This window comes from Puma concolor, chromosome B4 (genome assembly GCF_028749965.1).
Source record: "Puma concolor isolate L17-30 chromosome B4, mPumCon1.1.hap2, whole genome shotgun sequence".
Classification (NCBI taxonomy): Eukaryota; Metazoa; Chordata; class Mammalia; order Carnivora; family Felidae; genus Puma; species Puma concolor.
Window position 1 is genome coordinate 73,096,767 of NC_141673.1, and position 22,522 is coordinate 73,119,288.

At 37.1% G+C, this 22,522-nt stretch overlaps 1 protein-coding gene across 9 annotated transcripts in view; it reads left to right on the forward strand.

Annotated features, from left to right (window-relative positions):
- The window catches only part of YAF2 (YY1 associated factor 2), a 76,144-nt gene that overhangs the window by 24,527 nt on the left and 29,095 nt on the right, over positions 1-22,522 (forward strand). For 3 of the 9 annotated variants that reach the window (XR_015253666.1, XR_015253667.1, XR_015253669.1), the window contains 2 exons: positions 33-132; positions 5,230-9,697. The exons of 4 other annotated variants lie outside the window; for them this stretch is intronic. The gene's annotated coding sequence lies outside the window, so the exon portion shown is untranslated. Of the gene's footprint in view, positions 1-32; positions 133-5,229; positions 9,698-22,522 lie in introns of those variants that run through there. 2 more of the 9 variants (XR_015253668.1, XM_086713637.1) reach the window with 2 other exon arrangements.

Consider the following 22,522-nt stretch of genomic DNA (forward strand, 5'->3'; position numbering starts at 1 on the left):
TACATATACGTCTGTACTGCATGCCCCCTCAGTTCCAGTGGATGCCCATCAGGAAGATTCTCATGCTGGACAGAAGGGCAAGAGAGGTGGATCTGTGAGGGAAAAGACCCAATAGGATAACTCAAGTTACTGGTGAGTAATCTAGTTTTTGCAAATTTGAGATTTTTTTTCTCACATTTCTTCTCTTTAGAAAGAATTTAATTACCAAGAGGAAAGTTGTTTGAGATAGCTTCTTTTTGTAAATTTGATGTAGATTTGTGGAATTTATTATATGAGTGATAAATACCTCGTTCTTGATGGGTGTATGAATAAGTGTGACGTTAAATTTAAAGAGTATCATTTACATAATAGTTGTTTTTTTATAAAAATTATGTGTCTATTATATTTTGGTAAATAGTGTAATACTTCTAAAGCAATTTAAGGAAGCTGTGTGTTGAATTATTTTATAAATTCCTTTATTTGTGATGTTGCATTTATATGAAGTAAATACTTATACTGTTAAAGTTATGCTTATGCCAAATTTGGCCAAATTCTTTTGGCATAGTACTGAGCAGCAAAAGTAATTTTATGTTAATTATGTAGCATTTCTTACTGACATAGTTTTAAGTGTACCTTTTAACTTCACTGTAGGTATATTTGGAAAATAATTCAGGGTGTGTTCAGCTCTGTTTACTACTTCCTTGTTCATAATAGATGGCCTTATTGATGTGATGGGTGGCCCAGTTGGTTCACTGTGGACTCTCAGGTTCCATAGGTATCAGACAATTTATTGCACTGGCATGTAAATGTTAGAATTGGACAGAATACCTTGCTTCTCATTTCTCTCATTCTGTATTGTACCAGGTTGTCTTTTTTAAAAGGGCACTTTTAACACATAAAGAGCCTGTAGTGGTGCTCTATTCAAGCTGTTTTATAAAATTTTCATCCATTTGCTAGGTATGTAAGACCTCTTATAATCCCATCCTATTTATCCAGCCTTAATTTCTCCACTTTGAAACTTTTCTTTTGGTCTTACTTGGATACTTGTTATATTTATGCTTTAGGGCTTGTGCTTTTCCAATTTTTTGAAATGACCTCATTCTACTTTTCTATACTCTAAGGTTGAAGTCAAGTCCTATCCCTTACATAATTCCTTTTGCGCTAGCATCTCTCTGTGACCTATGTTTCCTCAGTGGAGAAATGAGATTGCTATGAGGATTGAATTAATTGAATCATGGGATATACTTAGTGCCTAGCAGCACATAGTAAACACTCCTGTTAACTATTATTTGATTGTAGATTGATCCTAAACATCTTTTTATCTTAAACATTTCTGTGATTATGGATATAATTTTCATCTGTATGACAGTTTCACCTTTAAACATTATTAGCTTTAGGTTGTATTGCTGTTCCTTCCAGTGTGAAACACTTAAGCTGATTTGTATGGTCATTGAAAACAAGGATAGGATTTTATTGTTTTTAGTCTTATTTAGTTCCTAACGTCAGAGATTGAGTTTAAGTTGTACCCATTAAAAAACTAGTTTTTCATGTAGTTGATAGAAGAAAATGAGTTGTTCATGAATATATTCATTAGTTTTCTTATTTGTAGAGCAGGTTCATTTGGCTTATCAGTCCTGTTTGTAAGTTCTTAAGAACAACAGTTTTTTTCCTTTTAAAACTGGAAGAGTGAAATTATGATTGTTTAGCACACTATAAACTTCTGTGGGACATTAAAATAGTGTATAGTTTTAAGAGAGTTAAATAGTTTGTCTCAATTTAAGACTCATTTACTGTTAGTAAACAAACCGGAAATTCAGTGTACTTGATTTTTGAGGTTTGAATAACTTTGAAGATTATTGCTTGATTTTCAGAAATGCTTGGATTTAAGATTACCTATCTGAAGAAGCAGTAAATGAAATTTAATCCAGGGTTACTGAAGGAAGGAAATGACAGATTGAGTGTGAATCTCACCAGAGAACCAGTTCTCCCATTTAGACAAAACAAGATAAAGAACATTTAGTGAGATGACTTAAATGCTTGTTTTGAATTTGCTTCTGCACATCCATGTAAGAAGCTATTCAATTTTAATCATTTCTTTGGTATGATAGTAGTATGGGATATTAAGACTATCCTTGTTCTTTATTCTTTAGAGATAACATGCTGAAAAATTTTGAAGTGAAATATTGCGATGGGTTCACAAATGGATTCAGAAAAAAATGTGTGGTATATTTGTATGTAGAGAGGGAGAAAAGGAGAAATAAAGCAAATGTGGCATATGTTAACAATTTTGAATCTAGGTGAAAGGTATGCAGGACATTGTACTTTTCAACTTTTTTTGTGGTTTTGATATTTTTCAAAAAAAAAGTTGAGAAAGTATTTTAAAAAGAACCATATTGTGCTTCAATTTCTCTCATTCTAAAATGGGAATAATAGAGCTTGTTTTTTCCATGCCTTGATACAGGTAGGCACAGTGGGGTACATTTGGTAGAATAGCAGTCAAGAGAACTTTTAAGAAGTGGATTTTTTTTTTCTTTAAAGAAGAGTTTTGTAGTGGATAACATTCAAAGAACATTTCACATAAAAGTGTATTAGCTTAAAATATATCCCCTTTTCTCATTCAGAGCATATTGCATTATATTTGAATAAGAAGAACAGTCAAGAAGCAATAAATATGTTGAGATATATGGAGTAACTAATTGAAATAAAAAAATATAGCTAGTTATAAAAATAACTCAATAAATGGGCAAAAAAAATGATTACACTCAGCTGAAAAGAGAAATTTATTAATTTCAGGCTAAAACTGATAAATCTTCCAGGACACCAACCAGGAAAATAAAAAGATGAAAAATATGAAAGAAAAGCTAAGCCACTGTAGAGGTGGATTGAAAAGCTCTAGTATAGATCTGATTGGAGTTTTGGAATGGAAGATACAGAGAATAAAGGAGAAGCGGTATTGAAGAAAAAATGACCAAGCATTTTCAAGAATTTAAAAAAAAAATTAAACTCTCAAATAATTAAAGCTGAATTGTGACAAAAGCATTGTATCAGAACTTGAAGGATACAAGAAAAGTGGTCCTCAGGAGTAAATTTGTAACTTTAAATGCATGTATCAGGTTGAAAGAAAATAAATGAGCCAGATACTCAACTCAAAAACTAAAAAAAACAAAACAAAAAACAAAAGCTAAGAAAGAAGGAGGGAAGGAAATAAAAACACAAGTAGAATTTGGTGAAATAGAAGATAATCAACAATAAAAATGAGAGCAATGTTTACTCAAATCAACACTGGTTCTTTTTAGTTGATTAAGTTCTGGATGTACTCATCAAAAACCATGATGGAAATAATAAAATTTAAAATGAGATATAAAAAAAAAAATAGGATATAATGACAAGTGCAATTATAATTTTGGAATCACAAGACATCACTTATATATATATGTATGTGTATGTATATGTATGTATATAAACTTTTAAAAACCAGGTGAAATGGATTATTTTCCAGGAAAAAAATCATTCCAAACTTGTAAAGAAAATCATTAAAGAAATTAAAGTTGCAGTAAATTTCCCTGAGAGGAATAGGTTTTTAAAAATAGCAAATTTATTGAGCTATAATCCACAAATTCTGTCACTTATCCATTTTAAACGTGTAATTCAGTGGTTTTTAGCATTTTTAGTGTTCTGTAGACATTAACACAATGTTTTAAAATATTTTCATCACCCCAAAAAGAACTGTACCTATTAGCAGTCATTCCCAATTTTCCCCAAACCCTCCATCCTTGTGCAACCACTGATTTACTCTCCTTCTATAAATTTGCCTACTCTGACATTTCGCATAAATGAAATCATTCAATATGTGTGTGGCCATTTGTGATTCACTTCTTTTGCTTAGCATAATATTTTTAAGGTCCAACTATGTTGTAGCATGTATCAGTGCACTTTATTCTTTTTATAGCCAAATAATATCTCATTGTATGGATATACCACATTTTGGTTATCCTTTAATCAGGTGGTAGATATTTGGACTGATTTGCATTTTTTGGCTATTATGAAAGCCCTGCTGTCAACATTTGTGTACAAATTTTTGTGTGGACATACATTTTCATTTCTCTTGGATTATGTACCTAGGAGCAGAATTGCTAGATTATATGATAACTATGTTTCACCTTTTGAAGAACTGCCAGACTTTCCCCAAAGTGGCTGTGCCATTTTACTTTCCCACCAGCAGTGAATGAGGGTTCCAATTTTTCCATACCTTCACCGCCAACACTTTCATTATCTGTCTTTTTTGTTCTAGCCATTCTCATTGGTGGGAAGGCGTATCAGAGAAATAGTTTTAATTGTGATATTTATAATCATATTTCACGTATACTTTGGGGAACAGATAATTCTATTTTTATGCAAAATGGCCCAAATAGTAGCAATCTTATGTATGAATAGATAAATAAAAATTTTAATTAGGATATGGTAGGGGTAATTCTTTATTTGAAAATTATATCAGTGTAACTTACAAGATTTAGGGGAACCGTCTTGAAAGATGTAGTAAAAGTTTATGATAAAAGTCAACACTCATTAATGTTTTTTTAAAAACCCCTCACACCATGACAAGTGAACTTTTTCTTTCAGTAAAGACTGTCTTTCAAACTTTCTTTCAAGCAGCAACATTCCCATTAAAGTCAAGAATAAGCAAATATGTCTTTACTAATAAGAAAAAAGAGAAAGAAATCCAAAAAATTGAAAAAGGAAAAATGAGATGAACATATCCTTAGAACATTTTTTAAAAATCAACACTATTTTTAAAATTTTAGAGAGAAAGCATGCAAGCAAGGGAGAAGGGCAGAGGGAGAGAATCTTAAGAGAATGTTAAGCAGGCTTCATGTTCAGCACAGAGCCTGATGTGGGGCTGGATCCCACAACCTTGGGAAGCATGACCTGAGCTGAAATCAAGAGTTGGATTGCTCAGCCAACTGAGCCATCCAGGAGCCCCCGAAGCTAACACTATTAATAGAATTTAATTTTACTGGATATAAAATCAACGTTCAAATTGGCACTAGCCAGTTATATAATAAAAACTTTCTCCTTTACAGCCAATTCTGTAAAGTGCCCAAAGTTTATTTAAGGACATAAAATTAGACATGAGTAAAAGGCAGGATATACTATATGGGAAGTATATTACTAAAAAAGTTACTTCTCTGTGATTGATTGTGTATAGTTTCAGACAAAAATCCCAATAGGATTTTTTTTTTTTTTTTGTAGAAAATGACCTTCATATACAAAAGTAAAGCCACAAGAATAACCAAGACAGGTCCAAAAGAAGAAAAAGAACAATGAGGAGGGCATTGCGCCATTGGATAGCAAGACTGATTTTAAAATTGGCAGTGTTTAGAATGGATGGCAATGACAATAAATTGCTACACACAACATGGGATGAATCTCCCATGCTTAATGTTGAGCAAAAGAAATGAGAAAATATTACGTATTGTATGATTTCATTCACAGGAAGTTCAAAAACAAGTAGAAGGAAGGGTGCATGGCCGGCTCAGTCAGTGGTGTAGCATGCAGCTCTTGATCTTGTGGGTTCAGGCTCCACATTGGGCGTGGAGCCTACTTAATTACAAAAAAAGCATAACTAATCTATGGTGATAGAGGTCAGCATAGTGATTTTCTTGGAAATATGGTACTGATTGGGAGGGAGCATTCTAGAGCATGAGAAATGGTTAATATTTTGATCTGGGTTGGATCACATTGAGGGTGTATAATACTTAAAAAATCAAACTGTATACTTTATGTAAATTATACCTCAAAAAAGTAAAATATAAATTTATGATATTTAAAGTAGTATAGTCTTGGGGCACCTGGGCAGCTCAGTCAGTTAAGCATCTGACTTCAGCTCAGGTCATGATCTCACGGTTCGAAGAGTTTGAGCCCCGTGTCCGGCTCTGTGCTGATAGTTCAGAGCCTGGAGCCTGCCTTGGATTCTGTGTCTCCCTCTCTCTGCCCCTCCCCTGCTCATGCTTTGTCTCTGTCTCGCAAAAATAAATAAAATGTTAAAAAAAATTTTAAAGTAGTATAGTCTTAATACAGGAAAAGGCAGATTAATAGAATAGAGAGTTCAGAAATCGATTCATACATATTTGAAAAGTTGGTAAGTGCTAGAGATGGCATTTTCTATCAGGGAAACAGAGTGGACTCTTTAATTGGTTTTCCATATGGGAGGGAAGACAGGTCTCTACTTCAAACCATATGCAGAAAACAGTTCTATTTCAACTTTACACTAAGAACGAACAACTGTTTAATAAGGAAGAAAATACAGAAGAATGTAGGTCTTTACAGGGCGCCTCAGTGGCTCAGGTGGTTAAGTGTCTGACCCTTGATTTTGGCTTGGGTCATGATCTCATGGTCATGAGATCAAGTCCCACATTGGGCCCCGCATGGAGCATGGAGCCTGCTTGGAATTCTTTCCCTCTCTCTCCCCCTTCCAACTTGTGTGCATATTCTCTCTCTCTCTCTCTCTCTCTCTCTCTCTCTCTCTCTCTCTCTCCCTCTCTCCCTCTCTCCCTCTCTCCCTCTCTCCCTCTCCCTCTCCCCCTCTCCCCCTCCCCCTCTCCCCCTCTCTCCCTCCCTCTCTCTCCCTCCCTCTCTCTATCTCCCTCCCTCTCCCTCTCTCTCTCTCCCTCTCCCTCTCTCCCCCTCTCCCTCTTTCCCTCCCTCTCTCTCCCTCTCTCTCTCTCTCTTTCTTTCTCTCTCTCTATCAAAAAAATAAAAAGAATATGTGTCTTTACAATGTGTGAGGCTTTAACAAGTCAAGAAAAGAATGAACCTTTGAAGATAAAGACATCAGAGATAAAGGATCCAACTACCTCAGAAAGAAAACCTTAGGTTTAATAAAATACATCACAAATTAACTCATATATAAGTGGCATGACTGGGAGTTAGGTGCAATGTGTACAATATTCAGTGGATTCGTGCCCAGAATATATGAAGATGAAAATAATAGGACAGATGATACAAATGCAAATAAAGTGAACAATGGATATTAAGGCAATTCACAACAGAGGAAAGGAAATTGGAATGGCTAATGAACTGGAAAGATGCTTAGTTTCATTTGCAGTGAAATGCAATTAAAAACTTATGAGCCATCAATTTTCACCCATTAGCTCAGGATCGGGTAAGTGTTACACAGTTGAAAATGTGCATATCCTCGTATCCAGAAGGTATTCAAGATATTATTAGTTTAGAGAAAGTGGCACATTTGCCCAGGGAGATTTCTACAGGGATGTTCATTTGGAAAAAAATCTAAATGTCTGTCTATAGGAGGCATGGATAAATAATAAAATAGTTATATTAACAGAGAATTACCAAATATGCTTAGATTATCATCATTCGTGACTTTTTTATATTTCAAGAAAAAAAGTTACACTGTCTATGCCCAGGAATTCTTTTAAGCATGTATAAGCATGAATTATTTTAGTCCTCATAAGAACTCAGAAATTGGTACAATCATTATATCCATTTTACATATGGGAATACTGAAGCATAGAGAAGTAAATAACTTACCACTTTCAAAGATGGTAAATAGCAGAGCTGTGATTGAAAGCTAGGATTTGAATCTCACTTGACTGGCTCCATAGTCCACTATGCCATGCTGCCTTCTGATATAGTTAAATAAGGAGACCTCAGAAATGTAATGTGAGGTCAAAGCAGAACGTTGTGTACAGTGTGATCTCATTTACATCAAATTCATGATGGTAGTCACTTCTGGATAGGGTTGGTAGGAGAGGAAGATCTTAGTGATAGTGGTAAAAGGAAGCTGTATGGAACTACATGTTTTTCCTTAAAGAATATGTATATTTATAGCTTTTAAACACCTAGATTTAATGTATGTATATTTTTACAAAGGTAAAAACTGGAAGGATTGACCTAATTGTTTTAATCTGCATTTATTCTTGATATTGGTTTGTAGTAGAAAAAGAAAGCAGTGGCCCTAGCACAAGGACCGTGATTTAGTTTAGTTCTGAGATAGCAGATGAGTGCCGGACACTGGGTTAGGTCCCAACAATAGGGAGGTGGTGAATAGGTTTCATCTTCTCTCTTTAAGGAAATTAAAGTTTTACAGGGAAAGAGATAAATAATTATAATTTACTGTGTTACGTACAGATCTGTTTTCTTTTTGTTTTCCCTATTCCCACCTTCCCTCTAAATACAAAAAGGAGAAAGGGGAAACATTCTGATTTGGGGCATGGGAAACAGGCAGTGAAATGTCAGTGGTGATCCTATTCCCTGTTCTTTTACAAAACTCCGGAGAGTAAACTCTAATGGTCAGAGATCGTAGCTTGTTCATGAATTTAGGATAATCTGGGTGCTTAACTGGTGAATAACTGGTATATTTCACTCTCAAATTAACTAGCACCTGAACCCAAATTTCTCCTTAGCCATCTGGATGTCTTCCATTGGTTCTGTTTCTGCAGTTGGTTACCAGAAGTCTATGGTAGTTTGACTAAGAACACTGTATGAAGCCTTAAATTGTTTTGTGCTAAAGAACTTTGACTTGAGAAATATTTTAATTTGTAGGAAATTTTGGATCTCTAAAATCCAATTTTCTTTTCATTTTTAATAATTTTAAGTCTTTTTTTTTAAAGTTTATTTTGAGAGAGAGAGCACCCATGAGCATGTAAGAGCAAGGGAAGGGCAGAGAGTGGGAGAGAATCCTAAGCAGGCTCCACACTGCCAGTGCAGAGACTGACCCAGGGCTCCATCTCATGAACCGTGAGATCATGACCTGAGCCAAAATCAAGAGTTGGACTCCTTTTTTTTTCCCCCCACTTTTAAAAAATGTTTGTTTATTTTTGAGAGAGACACAGAGAGAGCGTGAGCAGGGAAGGGGCAGAGAAAGAGAGGGAGGCAGAATCTGAAGCAGGCTCCAGGCTCTGAGCTGTCAGCACAGTTCAGACGTGGGGCTCAAACCCATGGACCGCGAGATTGTGACCTGAGCCAAAGTAAGTTGCTTAATCGACTGAGCCATCCAGGTACCCCAAGACTCTGACTTTAACTAATTGAGCCATCCAGGCACCCCCAATTTTATTTTCATTGTGCTGAGTCCAATACATTTTTTTAAAACTAGTAGTCTTCTAATACTGGGATAGTACAATTGTTTTTCTGTATTCTCTTTGAGTCACTGCTGTCTTGTACAAGTGTTTATATTCTTATTTATGAAATTCTTAATTTCCTAAAACCATATTGTCTTCAAATTTCTAGATGGACCATGGACTGTGAAATGGTATTAGTGTTTATAGTATGAGAGTCCCAGTGTCTTCTAAAGTCTGTCATAGTATCTCATAAAAAATAGTTACTGTTATTTGCTTTCACCCTGTGAGAGAGGTGTATTTTCCTTGATAGCAAATTAGAATCTGTGTTAGGTGAGAATCTTTTCCAAAAGGGCGAATGTGAATATCTTTTTTTTCTTAAGTTTATTTATTTATTTTGAGAGAGAGAGCAGAGGAGGGGGAGAGAGAGAGGGAGAGAAAGAGAGGATCCCAAGCAGGCTCCACGCTATCAGTGCAGAGCCTGACGTGGGGCTCGAACTCATAAAACCATGAGATCATCACAGAAGGTGAAACCAGTAGTCAGATGCTTAACCAACTGAGCCACCCAGGTGCCCCGCAAAGGTGAATATCTTAAAAATTGCTGAGAATGGGTAAATTTGAATAAATCATAATGAAAAGTGTTTATTTTACTTTGTAAATTTAACACTTGGATTGTAATTGAGAATATTCCTAAAAACAAAGCATGTTGTGGTGGATGGAGTTAGTTAAACTATTGGTCAAATCTTGTTCTATGTGTACATAGGGCTGCTTTCTTTCTATTTAACCCTCTTGCCAGAGATAACGTGAAGAGCCTGGTTACCATTTGGTGGAACAATCCTGCTGGCTCAAGCCTCTGCCCAGAAATTTGATTCAGTCTCTTTTCTGGACAGTCTGGTAAGCTGTCATTGTTCTTTATGTTAAAATCATCTTATTTAGAATGTACCCAAGAGGAATTTAATACTAGAGGAACAAACAATATTAAGTTCAGTGAAAATGTTAAAAGTTACATTAATTTAAGGCTTCACATTAAGCATGACTAAATTTTTTTTTTTTAATTTTTTTTTTTTTTCAACGTTTATTTATTTTTGGGACAGAGAGAGACAGAGCATGAACGGGGGAGGAGCAGAGAGAGAGGGAGACACAGAATCGGAAACAGGCTCCAGGCTCGGAGCCATCAGCCCAGAGCCCGATGCGGGGCTCGAACTCACGGACGGCGAGATCGTGACCTGGCTGAAGTCAGACGCCCAACCGACTGCGCCACCCAGGCGCCCCAAGCATGACTAAATTTTAATAGCACTTTCCGATAGAAATATAATGCAAGCCACAAAAGGGAGCCATATATGTAATAAAAATTTCTCATGGCTAAACTGAAAAAGTATAACAGGTGAAATTACTTTTAATGCTGTATCTTATTTAACCTAACACATCTAAAAAATTACCCTTTCAAATTATTATTGAGATATTCTACAATTTGTTCATAGGAGTCTTTGAACTGTGGTTTATATTTTATTTTCATACCACATCGCGATTTGGACCAGTGCAATTTTTTTTTTAACGTTTATTTATTTTTGAAGGAAAGAGACACAGAATGTGAGTGGGGGGAGGGACAAAGAGAGAGAGGGAGACATACAATCTGAAGCAGGCTCCAGACTCTGAGCTGTCAGCACAGAGCCTGATGTGGGGCTCGAACTCACGAACCGCAAGATCATGACCTGAGCCAAAGTCTGATGCTCAACTGACTGAGCCACCCAGGCGCCCCCTCCAGTGCAATTTTAACAAGTGCATAGTACTCACATGTGGCTTCTATATTATATAGCACAGACTTAAAGCATCTGAAAAAACATTTGGTTTTATATAATTCTCCTTCTGTTACTTTTCATTAAAGATGCTTTAAGTTTCTTTTCTTCTTTTATTACTTCACCTGTTTGTGGGTGTTCAGCTTTACTATTGATCATTGGTAACCTGAAATCCTACTATCCATTCCTACATTTGACAATTTCTGTAGTTCTGTACTGTTCTGTGATACCTGGGTCTACTTAATTTCTTTATATAAAGTGTAAAGTTTCCTTCCTGTAAATGTTTCATCAGAATATTGGTTCCTGCTTTTTATTGGAATATCAGACTTAGACCTTCTGCATGGGCTACTGTAGGTAGGATTATACATTATTGTCATTGTCATCTCTCCCACCCCATTAGGGTAACAGACCTCTCCTTTCTGGTTTAAAGTCATTCCTCTGAGCCAGAAGGATTTCTTACATGATGACTTTTTTATATGGGGAAGTCTCACATCTTACTTTATGGGGATTGGGTGTCCATTCTCTAAGATGCCTATTTGCTTAAAGATTTCCAAATCCATCAATTTTTCTCTACTTTTCCCCAGTAGATACTATTTGAGAATGAACATATTGCAAAATAAAGCCATATCTAAGGTACAACACATAAAACTTGACATCTGACTTCATATCCTGTTGGTTTCACCTTTCCTAGATGAGGGACATTTATGAAGATTATTCTGAGTAAATAAATTTATAACCTTTAATACTGGTTATCTCTGTGTCCCAATACCAGCAGAAGAATCTTCTACATTTTATTTTAAGAGCCTATTTTAAGAGCCTAGTGTGGAGCCTACTTGGGATCTTCTCCCTTTCTCTGCCCTTTCCCCCACTTTGTTCGCGTGCCTCGTGCACCCGCCCTGCTCGCGCGCTCTCTCTCTCTCTCTCTCTCTCTCTCTCTCTCTCTCTGTCTCTAATAAATATTTTTTTGTAAAAGTGCTCAGATTCAGGGGTTTCCTGGGCTACCTGTTTTCTTGTCTTAATTATTTAACTTTCATACCTGTTTTGAATTTCCAGTCTTTCTTAGCTTACCTCTTTGTTATTTCATCTCCCTTCTAGCAGAATCTCAATCCCATTCTGTTTTCTTCCCAGCTCTACTATCTAGGCATACCCATTGTTGTTAGTAGGCATTGCCCAGCATATTGAACACAGCATTTGTTTAGGTAGTAGTTTTAGCACCAGTCGACAGCCTTAGGATAGGGTGTGGAATTAGCATTGGAGGGCCTGGTAGGGTGTTTAAGTGAAGCAGAGAATATTCTCATTCTCACATACACTGTGACCATTCATCCTGTTTAAGTTCATTGCCTTTACCCAGGTGGGAGTCGATAGTTGCTTATTGTGGTCACTGGTGTTTGGCCAGATTTCTGAGTTAGAGGCAGTTATAGCCAATGAACACTAGGCAGCATGTGGTAGCAGATGACTGTGAACAAAACTAAACACTGGTACAAGAGTGTTTTAAGATTAGAGCCAAGGAACACTGGATTCATTTTTTCTTTTATTTTCCTTCCTATGATTAGATAGTTCTGTTTATTGCCATGACACTGATGTTCAAAAATGTTTAACTTCATCTTTAAGTATTTACTGAGACCAGCAAAGTGCCAGGTACTTTCTCCACAGTGACCAACAGACACTGTGCCTTTTCAAGCAGTGGTTACTTGTCATTCCTCTTTATGTATTTTTTAAATTTTTTTATTTATTTTTTTAATGTTTATTTTTGATGGAGAGAGAGAGTGATAGCGAGCAAGCAGGGGAGGGGCAGAGAGAGAGAGGGGAGACAGAATCTGAAGCAGGCTCCAGGCTCTGAGCTGTCAGCACAGAGCCTGATAAGGGGCTCGAACCCATGAACTATGAGATCATGACCTGAGCTGAAGTCGGACGCTCAACCGACTGAGCCACTCAGGCACCCCTTGTTATTCCTCTTTAAATGTCCAGGAGCTTACTGCTGCCTTCAGGTCCAGTCAGAGACCTCAGCTTAGTAGTTTTTGAGGTTCTGCAGTAGAGACTGGAAACTGATGACTAGTGGTACCAGTTTGACTTGTCTTGTTTTGTTTGGTCCCTTCAGTGTTAGTCTGTAGCATGTTTCAAAGAAATGGAATTGCCATTAATCGTTCAGAAGATTTTACTTGAAATTTTAAATTTAAGCTTTTTTTTTTTTTTCAAATTAGAAGATCTATCAACTGTGAGCCACATTGTTCATTGCCACAGTTCGACCCATGTAGAGGGAACTTTGGCTCTTACAGTTCTCACCACTCCCTGTTGTCTCCTGGGATTTTGTTATAACAGGTCCTCCTTACTCATTTTTATTAACTATCCAGTCTCTAGATAATTGAACTTGCAACCACTCTTCTAGATAGTCCGGTATCTCACTACTCTAAACTTTATTTTTTTTCTATGATATGAACCTTTTAGTACAGCCAAGAAGACATCCTTAGGTAAAGTCTGTACTTATTAACATGGCTTACAAATCATTTCATGGCTTGGTTCATGTTTATTTCTTCAGCCTTAGCTCTTGCCATTCATTCACTCCAGTAATGTTACACCCCAGTCTTATCCACCACCACCCCTACCAGTGTTGTGCTCTTTTGTTTCTGGTCTTTGCATACGCTCTAATCTCTGGATGCTGTTTTGATTTTCCTCTCATTCTCTGTCCCCACTGCTTCTCACCTCTCACCCCTTGTTTGGTTAATTCCTGTTAATTTCATGTTTTAGTTTAGATGTCACATCCTTCAGAAAGCCTTCCCTGTTCCCATAGGCTCTGCCTAGGTAATCGTCCTGTGTATTTCTGTAACTGCCTGAATTTAACCTAGTCTTAGCACTTGCAACTGCTTTTGGTAGTCTGCTTTCCAAACCTTCTATAGATTTTTTAAGAGGGTGTCTTCTTCACCTTTGATTCCTAGGGCCTGTCATAAAATAGGTATGTAGTAAATATTTCTTGAATGGATGACTTCTTTTTCTAAGTTCTTTAAAAAAATCTTTTTAACGTTTATTTATTTATTTTTTTCAACGTTTATTTATTTTTGGGACAGACAGAGACAGAGCATGAACGGGGGAGGGGCAGAGAGAGAAGGAGACACAGAATCGGAAACAGGCTCCAGGCTCTGAGCCATCAGCCCAGAGCCCGACGCGGGGCTCGAACTCCCGGACCGCGAGATCGTGACCTGGCTGAAGTCGGACGCTTAACCGACTGAGCCACCCAGGCGCCCCTAACGTTTATTTTTGAGAGAGAGTGCGAGCAGGGGAGAAGCAGAGAGTGACTGCTTAGATCTGAAGCAGGCTCTGTGCTGACAGCAGAGAGCCCAAAACAGGGCTCAAACTCACAAGATTATGACCTGAGCCAAAGTCCAACGTTCAGCCGACAGAGCCACCCAGGCACCCCTTTCTCTAAGTTCTTTTAATAATTTTTTTTTTTTTTTTTACAGACATAGTTTTTTTTTTTAGTGTATTTTTTTTGAGAGCACGCGAGTGAATACGAGTAGGGGAGGGGCATAGAGAGGGAGAGTGAGAATCCCAGGCAGGTTCCACACTATCAGTTCAGAGCCCAATGTGGAGCTCAAACTCATGAGATCATGAGTTCATGAGATCATGACCTAAGCCAAAGTCAGACACTTAGCTGACTGAGCCACCCAGGTGCCCCTCTTTTAATAATTACTAATTCTGAGTCTTTGCTTATGTGATTTCTGTGGTATAGAATGTTCTTTTTACTCTTCCAATTCTGTTCATCCACCAGTTTCCACTTGGGTGGACTCTCCTGAGAGATTTTTTTTTTTTTTTGGTCGAATTTCAGTATCTACTTACTTTTTACTTCTTTAGGTTCTGGTAAAACTTTTTACTTTTGATTTTATTTTTTTAAAGTTTATTTATTTATTTTGAGAGAGAGAGAGTGAGTCGGGGAGGGACAGAGAGAGAGACAGGGAGAGACAGAATCCCAAGCAGGCTCCACTGTCAGCGCGGAGCCTGATGTGAGACTTGAACTCATGAACCATGATACCCTGACCTGAGTTGAAACCAAGAATCAGATGCGTAACCAGTTGAGCCACCCAGGTGCCCCCTGGTAACACTTTTAGAAACCTCTCATTTTAGGGCAACGTGGTTTCATATGTATTAGTTTATATCGAAGTTATATTTAATGTATAATACCATTCTTAAAGTGTTACTTGCTAGTAAGTTGTGCATATAAATAACTAGTTAAAATAATTTATCTAGTGATTATATTAATTTATGAGTCAAGCCTGTATTGCTTTCCTGAATATTCTCCCTTATTTACTGAGAACTCTGACATCTAGCCAGAAGTTTTTGTCTCTACCTAAATTTCTTATGTTTTGGACTTTTCCCATACTAACAATGCATATATTTTAAGTGCTTGGTTATCTTTCTGTTTCTTGCACTAAACTGTAAACTAGGGGTTGAAACCATGTTTGTCTTGATGTAAACACCTGTTGGTATAATATCTTAACTAATGTTGGAGTTTGGAAGATACTGATATTCCCCATATGCATGTTTAAGGTCTGACTGCAAAACAGTGAGTGTTTTCAATAAGTTGGGCATGAACATCACATTTCTTTACATGATAATTATTAGGCAATTATTTAGATAACTTCATTTTGTCTTCTAGGAATTTCAAACTTAATATGTGCAAAATTGAACTTACAGTTCTCTCCCCAGATTCCCCCTCTCTTGATGACACACACACGTTCTCTCCTCACTCTCTCTCTTACCCTCTACATCCTCCTATTCATTTATAAATCCTATATGCTGTACCTCCAAACATATATTTAGAATTCCACCTCTTTCACCCTCTACTGTTGCCATCCTGTTACAGGCCACCACTGTCTCCTGCTTGCCTATCACAGTAAATTCCTAATTGGTTTCTGTGAGTACAGTCTGCTCTCCTACCATCTGTTCTCTAAATAGCAGCCAGGTAGTTTTTGTTTGTTTTAAGTTTCCAAAGCTATTTAAATTTGAACCTCACAAACCCCTTTGTAGAATGACTGTTATCATTGTAATTATTTTACCAAGAAAGTAGAGTCCAGACAGGTTAAATGACTTACATGAGAACAGAAGCTATTCAGTAGTAGAGCCAAAATTTAATTATGGATTTTCTTGTCTCAAAGCTTTGTCTTGTGGACCACAAATTCTAAATGTGATGGCTTAAGAACTCATAAGAGGAACATTACTTTAAAATCTCCCCTAGGCAGTTTTCCAAAGGGATATGTCATTCATACTATTTATAGTCACTTTTTAAGAGCAGTTTTAAATTCACAGTTAAATTGAGCAGAAGGTGCAGAGATTTTGCATACACCTCTTGCCCCCCACACTTGGCACAGTGCACCCCCCCCCCCATTATCATCATCCTTACTAGAGTGGTATATTTGTTACAACTGATAAACCTCTGTTGATACCTCATTATCCCCCAAAGTCCTTTGTTTATATTCGGGTTCATTCTTGGTGTTGTGCATTCTGTGAGTTCAGATAAATAGGTAATGATGTGTATCCACCATTATAGTGTCGTATAGAATAATTTCGCTGTCCTAAACATCTTTGATGCTCTGCTTTTTCATCTCTCCCTCCCCCCAGCCCTTGGCAGCCACTGATCTTTTTACTGTCTATACTTTTGTCTTTTCTAGAATGTCATATAGTTGGAATGATACAGTATGTAACCTTTTCAGATTGGCTTCTTTCACTTAGTAATATCCATTTAAGGTTTATCCATGTCTTTTGATGGCTTGATAGCCCATTTCTTTTTAGACTGAGTAATCTTGTGTTGTCTGGATGTTCAACATTTTATGTATCCATTCACCTTTTAAAAACCATCTTGGGGGGCGCCTCGGTGGCTCAGTCAGTTGAGCGTCCGACTTCGGCTCAGGTCATGGTCTCGTGGTCTGTGAGTTTGAGCCCCGCGTCAGGCTCTGTGCTACCAGCTCAGAGCCTGGAGCCTGCTTCGGATTCTGTGTCTCTCTTTCTCTCTGACCCTCCCCTGTTCATGCTCTGTCTCTCTCTGTCTCAAAAATAAACAAACATTAAAAAAAATTGAAAAAAACCATCTTGGTTGCTTCCAAGTTTTGACAATTATGGATAAACCTGCTATAAACATCCACGTACACGTTTTTATGTGGACATAAGTTTTCAGCTCCTTTGGGTAAATACCAACGAGAATAATTGCTGGATTATATGGTTAAGTATGTTTAGTTTTGTAAGAAACTGCCAAACTGTCTTCCAGAGTTGCTGTTCCTTTGCACATTCCCACCAGTAGTGAGGGAGACTTCTTGTTGCTCCACCTCCTCTCCAGGATTTGGTGTTGACAGTGTTCTGGAATTTGACTATTCGAAAAGGGCAACCAGGCAATTTTTATTTTAGTCAGATCATATTATTCTCTTTTTCAGAACCTTTGCATTCTACTTAGTTTCCCTTCTACTTGGAATAATATTCCAAGTTCTTTTCATTGTATGAAAGGAAGGCCTTACATGACCTGGTCCTTGGGACCTCTTCATACCTATTTTATCATTTCCTCTCTCGCTCATTGCAATTGAGACATTTTGGTCACCTTCATGTTCTTCGAACCTGCCAGCCTTCTACCACAGGGCCTTTGCAAGTTGGTCTTGTCTTTGCTGGAATTTTTCACATCTGGGTATCTCCATGGTTTACTCCTTCATTTCGTTCAGGACTCTGCTTAAGTATAACCTTACTAGAGGTGCTTTTCTGATTTTCCCTGTAGAAAAATAGCACTGCTGTGTAGCTCTCTTCTTCTATACCCTGCTTAAGTTTTCTTCTGCTACTACCTAATAATATTTGTAATACAATAATATAATAATAATATGTGTGTGTGTATATGCACGTATGTGTATATGTATATACACACACATGTATATAAATAAAATGTATATGTTTGTCTGCCTTTACTAGAATGTAGGTATGCTCCATGAGGGGTATTTCTGTATACCTGTAGAATAGGACCTGGTATATAGATGTTATTTCGTAAATGTTGAGTGAATGAATGAATTACACCAAAAAAATGTTTTAACATTACTGATTTTGAATATAATGGTAGGACACAATCATATACATAAGGAAGGCTTAGTTTTATTTTTTTTTTTCCACAACTTGTAAGCTTTGTGAGGATAAGAATTTTCTTCTTTGCTGTAGTCTCATGTCTAGAATGTTGCCTGGTGGCAATATATATTTAATATATAATTACTGAACAGGGATGTCTTTATTATGAAAACAACCAAATTATACTATATGTGAAAGTAATGTTGAATAGAACTAAAAGTAGACTGTAAAACTCCGAAGTTGGGGGAAAGGAGAAGAGAAAGAGTGATAGTACTACCTTGATTAAAATTTCTGGGTGTCATTACTTCTATTTATCTCCACCATTTGCCAACTACTCCAAGCTACCATCATCACTTGTCTGGACCACTCTAATAGTGTACCACTCCATCTCTCTAATTCCAAATATATTATGCTTTAGTTCATTCTCTACAGTTTAAAAATTTTTTTTAATGTTTATTTATTTTTGAGAGAAAAAGAGAGCACAAACAGGGCAGGGACAGAGGGAGAGGAAGGAGCAGAATCCGAAGCAGGCTCCAGGCTTTGAGCTGTCAGCAGAGTCCAGTGTGGGGCTCAACCTCGAGAACTGCAAGACTATGACCTGACCCGAAGTCGGACGCTCAACCCACTGGGCCACCCAGGCGCCCCATCATTCTCTAGTTTTAAAATGGAAATATGATGGAAATCACTTCTCTCCTTAAACGTATTTCAAGATACCTATTGAATGTAGAATAAAATTCAGATTCTTTCACTTGGCCTATTTATAAACTGCATCCGGCCTGCCTACCTCTTGATCTCAGGCAGTTCTTCAGTATTTTCCCAGTGTTACAAACTTTCAGTTTTTATAAGGCAACAAGTTCTTTGCTGCCTTTGTACACTCAGTGTTTACTTTCTACCACATACCGTCTTTCTCCCAGTCTTTTACTGGGGCGACTCCTTTGCATTATTTAAATAAGAGCATGTTGGATCGTGTGAGCAGTCATCTTTGAAGGCCTTACCTACCCTCACTCCTGTTGCAGTTGCTCATGGTGTTCAAGTGGGACAGGCAAGAACAAAACCACAGTTTGTAATTGTATTATGTAGCTAACTTTTTTGTTTGCCATTACAGTTTTTTGTTTGCCATAACACCAAGCATGGCGCTTGGTGCCTAGTAGGTGCTCGGTAAACATTAGTTTAATGTGTGAAATAACTGTATAACAAAAAATGGAAAACAAAAAAATAAACATGGAAAGAAAAAAACCCCAGAAAACAAAAAGAAGACCACGTGTGCTTGTTAAAGCAATAAATGCCCACAACATAAGCTCAGTTATTAAGCAAGACTCAGATTAGGTAGAATACAAAACTCAACTATACAATGAATATTATTAGAAACACATCTGGAACAAAATTACTAAGAAGGTTGGGAGCAAATGGATATAGTGAAAACAAGATATTAGGCAAATATAAACAAATTAATCAGTGGATGGTATTGCTAGACAAAGCTAATTAAAAGTAGTAAACACCAGGTGAGAAAGAGAAGCACTTTGTAATAGTCAAAGATATAGTTACTAATATAAAGACAGCTACAAATCTTTATTTTTTAAAAATGAAGCATTGGAATATGCAAAGTGAAAATTAAATCCAAGGAGGGAGAGAAATAACAGCAGTAATGGGAGACTTTAAAATGTGTTTTAGGGGCACCTGGGTGGCTCAGTCGGATAAGCATCTGACTTCGGCTTAGGTCATGATTTCGTGGTTTGTGAGTTTGAGCCCTGCGTTGAGCTCTGTGCTGACAGCTCAGAGCCTGGAGCCTGGAGCCTGTAGCCTGTAGCCTGCTTCGGATTCCGTGTCTCCCTCTCTGTCTGCCCCTCCCCTGCTTATGTTCTGTCTCTCTCTGTCTCAAAAATAAATAAAGCATTAAAAAAAATTTTCTAAGGTCTTTTAGTCCTTGTCATATCAGAGATAAATAAGTAGACAATATGAATCATATAATCAATAAATCTGAAATAATATACTCTTATTGTAAAAAGAAAAAGCACCGTTTCAATTTCCCATGGAACATTTAAAAAAATAAGTACTAGAGGGGTGCCTGGGGCACTCGGTTATGCATCTGACTTTGGGTCAAGTCATGATCTCACAGCTCATGAGTTTGAGCCCTGCGTTGGGCTCTGTGCTGACAGCTCAGAGTGCTTTGGATTCTGTGCCTCTCTCTCTGCCCCTCCCCTGCTCATGCTCTGTCTCTCTTTTTCTCTCAAAAATAAATAAACATTGAAAAAAATTTTTTTAATTTATTAAAAAAAATAAGTACTAGAAAGAAAACTGGAAAAAAAAAAGTAGAAACATTATCAACCACATACTCTACAATGAAATTGTAAGTTAATAACAAAAGCAGGACCCAGAAACCAAATCACAAAACCTTCTCAAACCTCAAAACAAAAACCTCAGGGTGCCTGGGTGGTTGAGTTGGTTGAGTGTCTGACCTTTGGTTTTGGCTCAGATTGTGATCTCCCAGTTGTGGGATCGAGCCCCATGTCAGGCCCTTTGCTGAGCATGGAACCTGTTTGGGATTCTCTCTCTCCCTCTCTCTCTGCCCCTTCCCCACCTGCTCATATGCACTTTCTCTCTCTCAGAATAAATAAACTTTAAAAAAAAAATAAAAAGATAAATAAAAATTACAACTTTATTCTGTTTTATGCAGTTTTCTATGTTGTCCTTTACAGTGATACAAAACAATTATTTTATAAAATACAACCACTGGGGCGCCTGGGTGGCTCAGTCAGTTAAACATCCGACGTTGGCTCAGGACTTTGGCTCAGATCATGATCTCACGGTTCATGAGTTGAGACCCGCATCGTGCTCTGTGCTGACAGCTCAGAGCCTGGACCCTGCTTTGGATTCTGTGTCTCCCTCTCTCTTTGCCCCTTCCCTGCTCGCTCGCTCTCTCTCTCTCTCTCAAAAATAAACGTTAAAAAAATAAAGTAAAATAAAATAAAACATGACCACAAATTTGAGAGGATCTTCTTGGCAACTTTTGATTCTTCTTTGGTTGTGGTAGATATTAAATTAGAAGCAGCTTGGGATTAGGAGTTGTGAATGTGATCATTTAAGGTTGCCAAAAACAGATATACCAAGCAGTGGTAACTGATAACAAGATAGCAGACAAAAGAATTACCAGTTAGAATGGCACAGCATCCTGGAACTGCCCTTTCATGTAAGAGGAGATGGCCAAAACATCTTAATGGCTCCCCGTTGGTGAGACATGTTGTATGAAGTTCTGAATGGTGGCTCATGATTTATCACAACTGCACAGCATTGTGACATGTAGAAAGCATGGCTGTAAAAAGACAAATACTGCATAATCTCATGTACGTGTGGAATCTAAAAAAGATGAACTCAGAGTGCCTGGGTGGCTCAGTCACTTAAGCATCCGACTTCAGCTCAGGTCATGACCTCACGGCTAGTTAGTTTGAGCCCCGTCAGGTTCTGTGCTGACAACTCAGAGCCTGTTTAGGATTCTGTGTCTGCCTCTTCTACCGTTCCTCCACTCATGCTCTTTCTCTGGCTCTCTCAAATATAAATAAACATTAAAAAAAAAAAAAAACTCAAAAGAAGCAGAACAGAGTGATGGCTCCTGAGGAGTGGGAGAAACTGGGAGATGTTGGTCAAAAGGTACAGAGTTTGTTATGCAGGATGAGTAAGTTCTAGAGAATCTAATGTGCAACATGGTGATTATAGTTAACAATATTGTATTGTATACCTAAAATCTGCTAAAAGAATAAATCTTCAGTGGTCTCACCACCACAACAAAAAAAGCTGATGGATATGTTAATTAGCTTGGGTATGGTAGCCATTTTACAGTATACTCATGTATCAAAACAACGTTGTACACTTTAACTGTATACAATTTTTGTTTGTCAAATGCATCTTAATAAGGCTGAGAAAAAAAAATAAAGTATGGACTTTAGAATCAGGCAGACGAGGGTTGAATGTGACTTGGAATATGATCATGGCAGGTTTCTTGAGCATTTTGAGCTTTAGTTTCCTCATCATGTGAAAAGGAATTTGTAATGAAATAGTGGATGTAGAGCTTAGATTGATCTTTGGCACACGTAAGACACCTTTCATAGCTTTTATACATTATACTATTTACTAAGACAGTGAAGCATGTAACAAATTATAGGAACAGAATTTAAACATTTGGAATTTTTAAATGTATGCTTTAGTCAGCTGGAATATAAATTTTATATAAGCCCTTCATTCTCAGTTACTCATAACTAAGATCTTGCTACATTTCATTTTTTAATAAAGTATAATCAACATACAATAAAATGCACAGGTCTTATATTTTCCGTTTGACTGCATATAACTTTGAATATTAAAGTGGTGGTATCTTTTCATTTGCATTGAATTACATACCAGTGAATTGCTAAATATATTTGATAACTCTGATAATTTAGTAAATTCTATGTTAAGAAAATCCTTTTTTTAGGAATTTCAGGTTATTCAAAGAACTGTGCTAATTTGTGGTCATTGTTGGTCTGTATTAACTCAGTAGCACTGTTTTTTTAGTAAATTATATTTGTGACCTGTCAAACAAAAATTTCTGCACAT